The 10,022-nt window shown below is 44.3% G+C and overlaps 1 non-coding gene across 1 annotated transcript; it reads right to left on the bottom strand.

The window, feature by feature from the left end:
- Window positions 1-7,136: 7,136 nt before the first annotated feature.
- On the bottom strand, window positions 7,137-7,208 carry trnat-cgu (transfer RNA threonine (anticodon CGU)). The gene has a single exon. It is a non-coding gene; the product is annotated as a tRNA-Thr (tRNA).
- Window positions 7,209-10,022: the final 2,814 nt, after the last annotated feature.

Raw genomic sequence — 10,022 nt, forward strand, 5'->3', positions numbered from 1 at the left:
GTCACTAGATGCTGCTTGACCTAATCAATGCTTCCTATATCATATATTTTTATTTTGAACTTTGCAGCGAGCATTTCTTTGGTAAAACCCGAAAATAAACATAATTGTGGCAGCGGTGGGATTTGAATCCACTCCCCCGAAAAGACTGAAAATTAAATCCAGCGCCTTAGAGCACTCAGCCAGGCTAGCACGTCATGGCTATCGCACTTCTGATGCTGGTGATTGACAACTGAAAGCTGGCTTTCCTGTTGCTTTTGCTTTGGGTCCAGGGATTTGCATTGAGAAAGAAGGAAAGAAAAGATCTCTCTGCGCTGTGTTCACGGGGCGCGGTGGTTGAGAGGTTAAGGAGGTGGACCGTTAATCGACTCCGCTCTACACGCAGGGTTTCGAAATCTAGCGTTGTTGCATTTCAGACTAGAACTTTTTTTCATTACTTCAACACATCCAAGGCTCCTGCATTTGAGTGCCATCTTTGCCCAATCCGCAGTGGGGAGTTTTGTTTTGCTGCCTCGCTCTATTTTCTCAAATCAGCAAGGTCCTCATTCCCGCCCAAACTGTTCCTTGCACGGAGGTGTTGAAATTGTAAGTTATGACCCACGTGAAGTATCAGTCACAGTGGACAGTCATGTCCTGGTAAAATGAATATTTCTCCACAGATGCTGCCTGAGCTGCTGAATATTTCCAGCTTTTTCTGTTTTTAATTTTGTGCTTTCACTATAGCAGTTTACCTGACAACACAAAACTTGCCTCAAGGGCGGAGCTCCAAGCAAAACGTTTCGGTGGTCTTCTCACACACAAAGTCCACTTAACTTTCCTACACACGCTGTGAAGTCAGCCGGTTCCGCCCACATTGTCCTGAGCCACGGCATTCCAAACACTCTTTGCACCTGGTATCAGGGAGTCTAAAAGTTTCTCAGAGGGGATTGCGAGAGCAAAGGTGAGCTCAGAGGATGTGAGGGAATTGAAGGGTTCCTGAGATATTATCAAGGGGGTATGAGGGCTTTGAGTGGATACCAGAGAGAGTAGTGGACTCTGTGGAGGTATCAGGGAGGGTTAGAGACTCTCGGGATGTATCAGAGCGCGTAAGGGACGCTTCGGATGTTTCACAGAGTGTAAGAGACGCTGAGGATCTATCAGCGAGGGTGAGCAATGCTATGGAGATATCAGAGTGGGTAATGAACACTCAGGTTGTATCAGAAAGATTAAGGGACACTTGGGCGGTAGCAGAGAGTTTATGTGACGCGGAAGCAGTGTCAGAGAGGCTGGTAGAACAAGAGTTGTTTTTTTATAATTATCACATTTCTAAATGTCAACATAGTTACTAAAAACAAATGTTGAATCCGAATGTAACAGATAGTCTACCGTACCCCCCTTGTGGGGCAATGAGAAGGTAGAATCGTGCCGGATTGGATATTTTCAGACCTCAGAAATACCTTTGTAACTGACACAGATCACCCACCAATACATTAATAATAATGCAGACACATCTAAGTATATCAGCAACTTACAGAGACGCAAAATCACTTACATTCAACACAACAGCAACTCACAAATACATCTTTATCTAACATGGACACATCCGATTATATTTACAAGGACCACAGGTAATTGATTGCTAAGAAAGACATTAATTGATGGCTTTAAAGGCTTGATATCAATATCATGGTTTGCAGTGACCTTCTTCCAGAACCGCTGGAGATTGTTGTGGAATGATTTCGGTCCTGTCCGATAACTTCTTGCGTGGATTACTGCAAATTTGAGCATAATGGATTGATTCCACGGGCCCTGTTCTGTTTACTCCCAACACAATACATACTTACAACCAATAAAATAAATCTGCCGTGGATGGAAGTCGGTTTCGTTTTCTGCAAGCACTAATCAAAAGGGCCGAAAAATGACCTCTCGCAAAATCGTGCTATATAAACAAAGGAGTAAACGTCAGAAGTGGGATGCGAGCCCACACCTCCAGGAGCGACCCCGACCTAAACACCTGAGACCGACTGGTCATCCTGACTTACTGTTCCAATCCCACTCACTTCCCCTCCCTCACCTCTTTTTCTGGTACATTGATGACGGTATCGGTGCTGTTTCCTGCTCTCGCCCTGAACTAGAAAATTTCCTTCACTTTGTTTCCAATTTCCACCCGTCCATCACCTTCACATAGTCCATCTCTGACTCTTCCCTTCCCTTCCACGACTTCTAAGTCAACATCTCTGTGGATAGGTTATTGACAAACATTCACTATAAGCCCACTTCCTCCCACAGCTACCTGGACTACACTCCCTCACACCCTGCTTCTTGTAAGGACTCTCTTCCATTCTCCCAGTTTCTCCATCTGCGCCACATCTACTCTGACGATTCCCCCTTCCATACTAGTTCCTCTGACATGTCTTCATTTTTCCTCAACTGAGGATTCCCCTCTACTGTGGTTGACACGGCCCTTAGCCGTGCCCGTTCTATCTCCCGAACTTCTGCCCTCACCTCTGCCCCTCCCTCCTGCAACCACCATAGGGTTCCCCTATGCTTTCATCCCAACAGCCTCCACATTCAAAGGATCATCCTCCACCATTTCTGCCACCTGCAGCGTGATCCCACCACCAAACACATCTTCCCCTCACCTCCCCTTTCACCATTCTTAAGGGACCGCTCCCTCCGTGACACCCTGGTCCACGCTCCTATCACCCCAATCACCTCTTCCCCTTCACCCGTCACCTTCCCGTGCAAGCGCAGGAGATGCAACGTATGCCCTTATACCAGCTGCTTCCCACTGTCAGGGTCCCCGAACATCACTTCCACGTGAAACAGCGATTTACTTGTACTTCTTGCAATTTACTATAGTGTACTCGATGTTCACGATGGGGTCTTCTGTACACTGGGGAGACCAAACGCAGATTGGGTGGCCTTTTGCAGAACACCTCCATTCAGTCTGTAAGGGTGACCGGGAGCTTCTGGTCGCCTGTCACTGTCATTCTCCACTGCACTCCCACTCAGACCTCACCGTCCTAGGCCTCTTAAATTGTTCCACTGAAATTCAAAGTAAGCTCGAAGAACAGCACTTCGTCTTTTGATTAGGCACTTTACAGACTTCTGGACTCAACATAGAGTTCAACAATTTCAGACCATAACATCGGCACCTAGCATGTATATTTTTTTCCACACTTCTTTTTTGTTTATTTGTGTTTTATTTTCTTCGCTCCCACATGGCAGCTGCCTTTCCTTCTGCCAGCGCAATTTACACTTCATCTAGAGCCATCTTTTGTTTCTTAAGCTGCCCCATTACCATTTCCTTTTGCCTTGAATATCGGTTAATGTCTCTTACCCTCTACTGCCTCGTATCCAATCACAGACCATCCTTGTTGTTCTTTCGTTCCCTACCCCTTTCCCAGCACCTACACTTGCTTTAAAATCTGTTGTTTTTCCTGCTTTTTTCCAGTCCTGACGAAACGTTAACTCTGATTCTCTCTTCACAGATGCTGGCTGACCTGCTGAGTATTTCCAGCATTTTCTGTTTTTTTTCCTCTAACATTATCCAGTGATTTCCTCACTGAGGCAAGTAAAACGTTTCATTTCATTCGTTCCTCGCCAACTGTTGCTGGAAGGCTGATTGACCTGGATTCAATCTCCACGGTGTATGAGGAGGCTTTGCCAGGCCATATTGTATCTTGCTTCCCAAGGATGGACAGCAATGCGCTGCCTTCGCTGCAGTAGTGTCCCCCAGGAGTGGGTATTAGCACCATCGCTTTTCCTGTTATATATAAATGACCTGGACTTGGGTATCGGGAGCAAATTTCAAAATTTGCTGATGGGTTCGCAACATTTTAAATATTCAGCAGGACAGTATTCGGCATTCGGGATCCTTGATATTATAAACAGGGAAATAGAGAACAAAAGCAAGGAATCTATGCTCAAACTTCATAAAACATCATTTAGGCATAAGGTTGAGTAGTGTGGCAAATTCTGGGCACCACAGTGAGGAAGGATGTAAAGGCCTCAGAGAGTCTGCAGTAGAGATTTACTAGAATGGCACAAGGGATGAAAGACTTCTGTTATGTTTAGAGATGAGGAAACATTAATACACAGCGATATTTAAGATCTGTAATGCACTGCCTGAAAGGGTAGTGGAAGCAGATTCAATCGTAACTTTGAAAATGTAATTGGATAAATACTTGAAAAAAATACTGGGCTATGGTGAAATTGCAGGGGAGCGGGATTAATTGTTTCGCTCTTTCAAAGAGCCGGCACAGGCACGATGGGCCGAATGCCCACTTCTGTGCTGTAATATTCTACCATTCTATAATATCGACCTCCACAACGTCACCTATAGGCGAGAGATGCAAAGTTGTGCACAACTCTGCTTCAGTGGTATCGTGTTCACCAGAGATGGGCTGTAATGCGCTGTCTGAGGCCACATTCGCGGCTTTTGCCAGCAGCGGGTGATTGAAGAGAGCTGCTTTTTGCGGCCTCACTCATTCGGGGTTCTGGAAAACGGCAACAAAACGATGGATTTGATGGCATGTCTGAAATGCAGCTTCGGACAGTTGTTATTAACCGAGGCAGCCCTGCAGGATCTTATAATGATCTCTCAAATATCAACTGAAACCAGTCAGGATGTAAGTATCATTTTGCTCTTCCAAAATAAACGGTGTGACTTTCATTGTGGAAACCTGGATAGAGTCTGGTCTGGCTCACTGCGGAAATATGCATGTCACAGCTAACCAGCTCTCCTGCAACCAGTGCAGCCTCCCATTGGCCTTTCGGAGACTTGTCTGCTAAGATGAAATCTGATTTCCGTGAAGCCAATCTCAGGCTTTTATATATTTTTGATGTGCCTGCTTCCGATCGCAGGGTGAATGGTGGGAATGTCAGCTCTGCCCAGCTGGCAATGTTTGTAGCACATTTCCTTTCAGTCAAAACGCACGTTGAAATCTGAAACTGTGAGCCAATAATGTAAAGATTACCCGATCGTTCGCAGAACCATTAATTTTTGAGCTCACGGCCGACCGTGTTAACTGATTGTCCCACAGAGGCAAAATCCTTTCCATATTGAAACAATGATTCACCGAGCTACAGCATCAGGTTACAGCAACCAATAAGGATCGAACATATATTACGAATTACGTTCGGTCTGCTGCAGATAAGAGGAGCATTGGGGACTGTATTTTGTACATTCCGAATACCAACGCCCTTTCACGTCAGCCCAAAGTTCGATTCCCATTCTGAGCCCTCTTTCACAGTTCGATGTCTTCCATCGTATGTCCAAGTTTGCTGACGGCACCAGGTTAGGCGGCACAGTAAGTACTGTAGATGGAAGCAGAAATTTGCAAGGGAACATTTATACTTTAAGTGAATGGGCAAAACTGTGGCTGACGGGGTTCAATGTGGGGAACTGTGAGATCATCCACTTTCGAACTAAGAAAGGTGGATTAGAGTAATTTCAAAATGGCAAATAGTTAGGAACTGTGGAGGAGCAGAGAGATTTAATAGTCCACGTAGAGTAATTACTTCAAACTACCGGACACGTACAAAAAAATGCAAGGTTCATGGAATATTAGCCTTAATCTCAAGATGGCGGGAATACAAAGGGGCGGAGGTGCTGCTGGAGGACTACAGGAAAGATAGGGAAATGGTGCAGGGGGAGGAGTAGCCTTAGTGATTCAGGATGAAATCAATTCAATGTTAAGGAGGATATAACGAGAGGTAAACAGACAGTGGAGAATTTATGGTTAGAATTAAGAAATAGGAAACGATTTAAGACTGAGCGATTAAGACAGTGGGATTTGTGTATAGGCTCCCTGGTCGCTGGTCTGAAGTGCTAGATTGTATAAATGCAGCAATTAGACAAGCGCATCGTAAAGGCAGTGTTGTATTAATGGGGGATATTAACTTTCACAGAGATTGGGATAAGCAGACTAGCACTTGTCAGAAAGGTTTTTTAAGTGTGTCTGGGATAGTTTCTACAACGATATGTCCTAGAACCAACAAGGGGGCATGCCATATTAGATTTAGTAATGAGTAACAAGCCAGATTTATTCATCAGATTTAGCATACGTGAAACTGTATTTAATAGCGATCATAACATTTTCGAGTTCACCGCAATGTTTGAGAGGGAGAAATGCAAAGCAGCTACAAAGATTCTCCGTTTTGGCAAGGCCGTCTTCAACAAGACAGAGCCTGGCCACAATAAACTGTGCAAATCTGTTCACAAGTAAAACGACAGAAGTGGGAGGTGTTCTGAAATAATTTAAGATGAAATTGAATCAGTTTAAACATCTGAGGGGCAAGAACTTTACTGGCCAAAAAATAGGCATGGGCGGCTAGAGGTAAGAGACCGCATTAAAATAAAAGGAGAAGCAAACACAAATGCAAAACATTGCAGCGATCCTGGTGAATGGGAAAGTTACAAAGAACAGCAAAGGGTCACAAAGCAGATAGTAAGAGCTACAAAGGAGGAGTATGAAGAGAAAGAGACTGGTGAAATGGGCAGACACATGGCAGATAAAGTTAACGTAAAGAAGTGCAAAGTGATATATTTTGGTCCGAAGAATGAGGAGAGGCAATGTCAACTAAATGGTAGAACTTTAATGGGGCCGATTATTTCGTTTAATCGTCTCCCTCTGCAGACCACTGGCCCCGAAACCACTCAGAATGCTCTCCCCTGCAATTAATTAACCAGCTCTGAATGGTACAATTTGAAAGAGGGTGCACGAACTGGAACACATGGGGTGTGCGCACACAAATCATTGAAGGTGGCAGGATAAGTTGAGAAAGCTGTGTAAACGGATTTCAGATCCTGTCTTTTATTAATAGCTGAATAGAGTATAAAAGCAAGGAAATTATGCTAAACATTTATAAAGCACCGATGAGGCCTCAGCTGGAGTATTGCGTTCAATTCTGGGCACCACACTTTACGAAAGAAGGCAAGGCCTTGGAGGGAGTGCAGAATCGATTTATTGGAATGGTACCAGGGATGCGGGACCTCATTTATGCAAAGAGACTGGAGAAGCGGGGATTTTTCTCTTTAGAGCAAAGAATGTCAAGAGGAGAGTTGAAAGAAATGCTCAAAGTTATGAATGTATTTGATAGAGATAAAAAGGAGAAACATTAAAAATGTCAAATTAAATGCGATAAATGTTTCGAGGCGTAGATGGGGGTCGAACCTATGCTCTTCGGTTTACGAGAACGACGCCTTACCACTTGGCCACTACGCCGTATACCAGAGTTTAACTTGAGCTTCATTAGTACCGAACCCCGAATCATTTCAATGAGGTTGAAACAGAACAGGCACTTGCACACAGAAATAAACTGAGATAGTGGAGCAGGCAAATAACAGCCTCATTTACATGAATCCTTTAATAAAACCTTTCAGATAATTAGAGAATCATACATCACAGAAGGAGGCCATTTGCCCCGTCGTGCTCTTGAAAGAGCAATCCAATTATTCCCAGCTCTTTCCCCATACCCCTGCAAAATTTTCCAATTCAAGTATTTATCCAATTCCCTTTTGAAAGTTACTATTGAATCTGCTTCCAGCACCATTTCACGCAGAACATTACAGATTATAATAACTCGCAATGTAAAAAAATGTTTCCTCATCTGCCCTCTGGTGCTCTTTCCAATTACATTCAGTTTGAGTCCTCTGTTGTCCTCTGGGTGTTGCCAGGACTGGAGAATGTTGGCGTTGAGGAAAGATTGGACAGACTGGAGTTGTTTTCTTTGGAACGGGGAGGCGGAGGGGAGACTTAATTGAGGTGTATAAAATTATGAGGGGCCGAGCTAGAGTGGATAGGAAGCACCTATTTCAGTTAGCAGAGAGGTCAATAACAAGGAGCCATAGATTTAAAGTAATTGGTAGAAGGATTAGAGGGGTGTTCAGGAGAACTTTTATCACCCAAAGGGTGGTGGAGGTCTGGAACGCACTGCCTGAAATGGTGGTAGAGGCAGAAACCCTCATCATATTTGAAAAGTACTTGGATATGCACTTGATGTGCCGTAAACTGCAAGGCTACGGACCAGTAGCTGGAAAGTGGGATTAGGCTGGATAGGTCTTTCGTCCAGAGCCAATGGCCCTCCTTCTGTGCCGCAAATTTCTAGGGTTCTATGATTCTAACAGGTAGTGAGTTCTCCCAGGTGTCCTGGGCATATCTGGATCCGAGAGCCAACGTCACCAGTGGGATCTTGCTGTGTAGAAATTGGCACCCGTGTTTTCATACATTACAAGCAGTGACCACGCTTCAAAAAGTACTTCATTTTCTGTAAGGCAATTTTTTAAAAAACATTCGCCATTCATGTGATGTGGGTGTCGCTGGCAATACTAGCATTTATTGAACATCCCCAATTGCCCTTGAGAAGGTGGTGATGAGTGCCTTTTTGAACCACTGCAGTCCGTGAGGTGAAGATACCCAGAGTGCTGTTAGGGAAGGAGTTCCCGGATTTTGACCCAGCGACAATGAAGGAACGACAATATATTTCCAAGTCAGGATGGTGCATGCCTTGGAGGGGAACTTGCAGGTGTTGGTGTTCCCATGCACTAACTGCTCTTGTCCTTCCAGGAGGTACAGGCATCGGTTTTGGGAGGTGCTGTGGAAGAAGCTTTGGCACTTGTGTAGCGCGATTGTTACTTTCTACGTATCAACTGAAGCCTGAATGTTGTCCAGTTCTTGCTGCATGCAGGCCAGGATTGCTTCATTATCTGATGGAATGAGAATGGAACTGAACACTGTGCAATCATCGCTGAACATCCCCACTTCTGACCTTATGATAGAGGGAAGGTCTTTGATGAAGCAGGTGAAGATTAACTCCTGCAGTGATGTCCCGGTGCTGATATGATTGGCCTCCAACAACCACAAGCATCTTCCTTTATGTTAGGCATGTGTCCAGCAGAGGAGTTTCCCCCTACCCTACGCCCCCCAAAAGATTCCATTGACTTCAATTTTACTCGGGCTCCTTGATGCAACATTCGGCCTAATGCTATTTTGATGCTAAGAGCAATCACTCTCACCTCGCCTTTGGCCATGTTAGGATCAAGGGTGTAATGAGGTCTGGATCCTAGTGGTCCTGTCGGGACTCAGACTGAGCATTCGTCAGCAATCCGGACGTCCCATGGTCGTGAAAGCTGCTATAGGAGAGCGAGTTTTCTTTTTCACTATTTAAAAACTACTAACAATTGCGTGATGTTTATTTGTAGTAACAGATGGTCATCGGGCTGAAACCTTAACTCCAACTTTCTCTCCCCACAGACCCTGCCAGGTTGTCCCAGCAAGGCCAATTCATAAATGTTGATATTAAATAAATTGTTCCTTCTATCATCATTAATGACTTAGAAAACACAATATAGAGCCATATATCCAAGTTTGCCAATGATGCAAAGGTTGGTGCTACGGTAAGCCGTGTAGCCAGCAGCATATAATTACAAAGATATATTGATAGCTTAAGTGAATGGACGAAACCGTGCCTGATGGATTTCAACGCGGGTAATTATGTCGTCATTCATTTTAGACCAAAAATGTAGATCGGAGTATTGATTACATGGTGCACAGGTCGGAACAGTGGAGTTCCGAAGTTATTTCGGGTTCATGCACACAGACCACTAAATGGTAGCAGTAAGGTACAGAAATAATCAAGAAATCGCACAGCATATAAGGCTTTATAACGAGAGGCTAGAATATAAAGGAGAGGAAGTTATTCTACAGCTAACAGATACTTGGTTCTATGTACAGTTCTGGGCACCGGCCGTTAGAAAGTATAGATTGACAATGGAGGGGTTGCAGTGCACATTCACCAAAACGTTACCAGCGCTCCAAGGGTTAAAATATGAGGAGAGATTACATAAACTGGGCTTCTACTTCCTGGAATTTAGAAGGTTGTGGCATTTGATTGAGGTTTTTAAGATTTTGAAACGAATTGATCAGGTAGATAGAGAGAAACCTTTTTTTCGCCATTGGTGGCCGAGTCTAGGACAAGGGGACAAATTGTAAAATCAGAGGCAGGCCATTCGGGAAAGAAGTTAGGAAGCATTTGTTCAC

Source organism: Somniosus microcephalus, chromosome 4, assembly GCF_052327205.1.
Source record: "Somniosus microcephalus isolate GS21.2 chromosome 4, FLI_Smic_1.0, whole genome shotgun sequence".
Classification (NCBI taxonomy): Eukaryota; Metazoa; Chordata; class Chondrichthyes; order Squaliformes; family Somniosidae; genus Somniosus; species Somniosus microcephalus.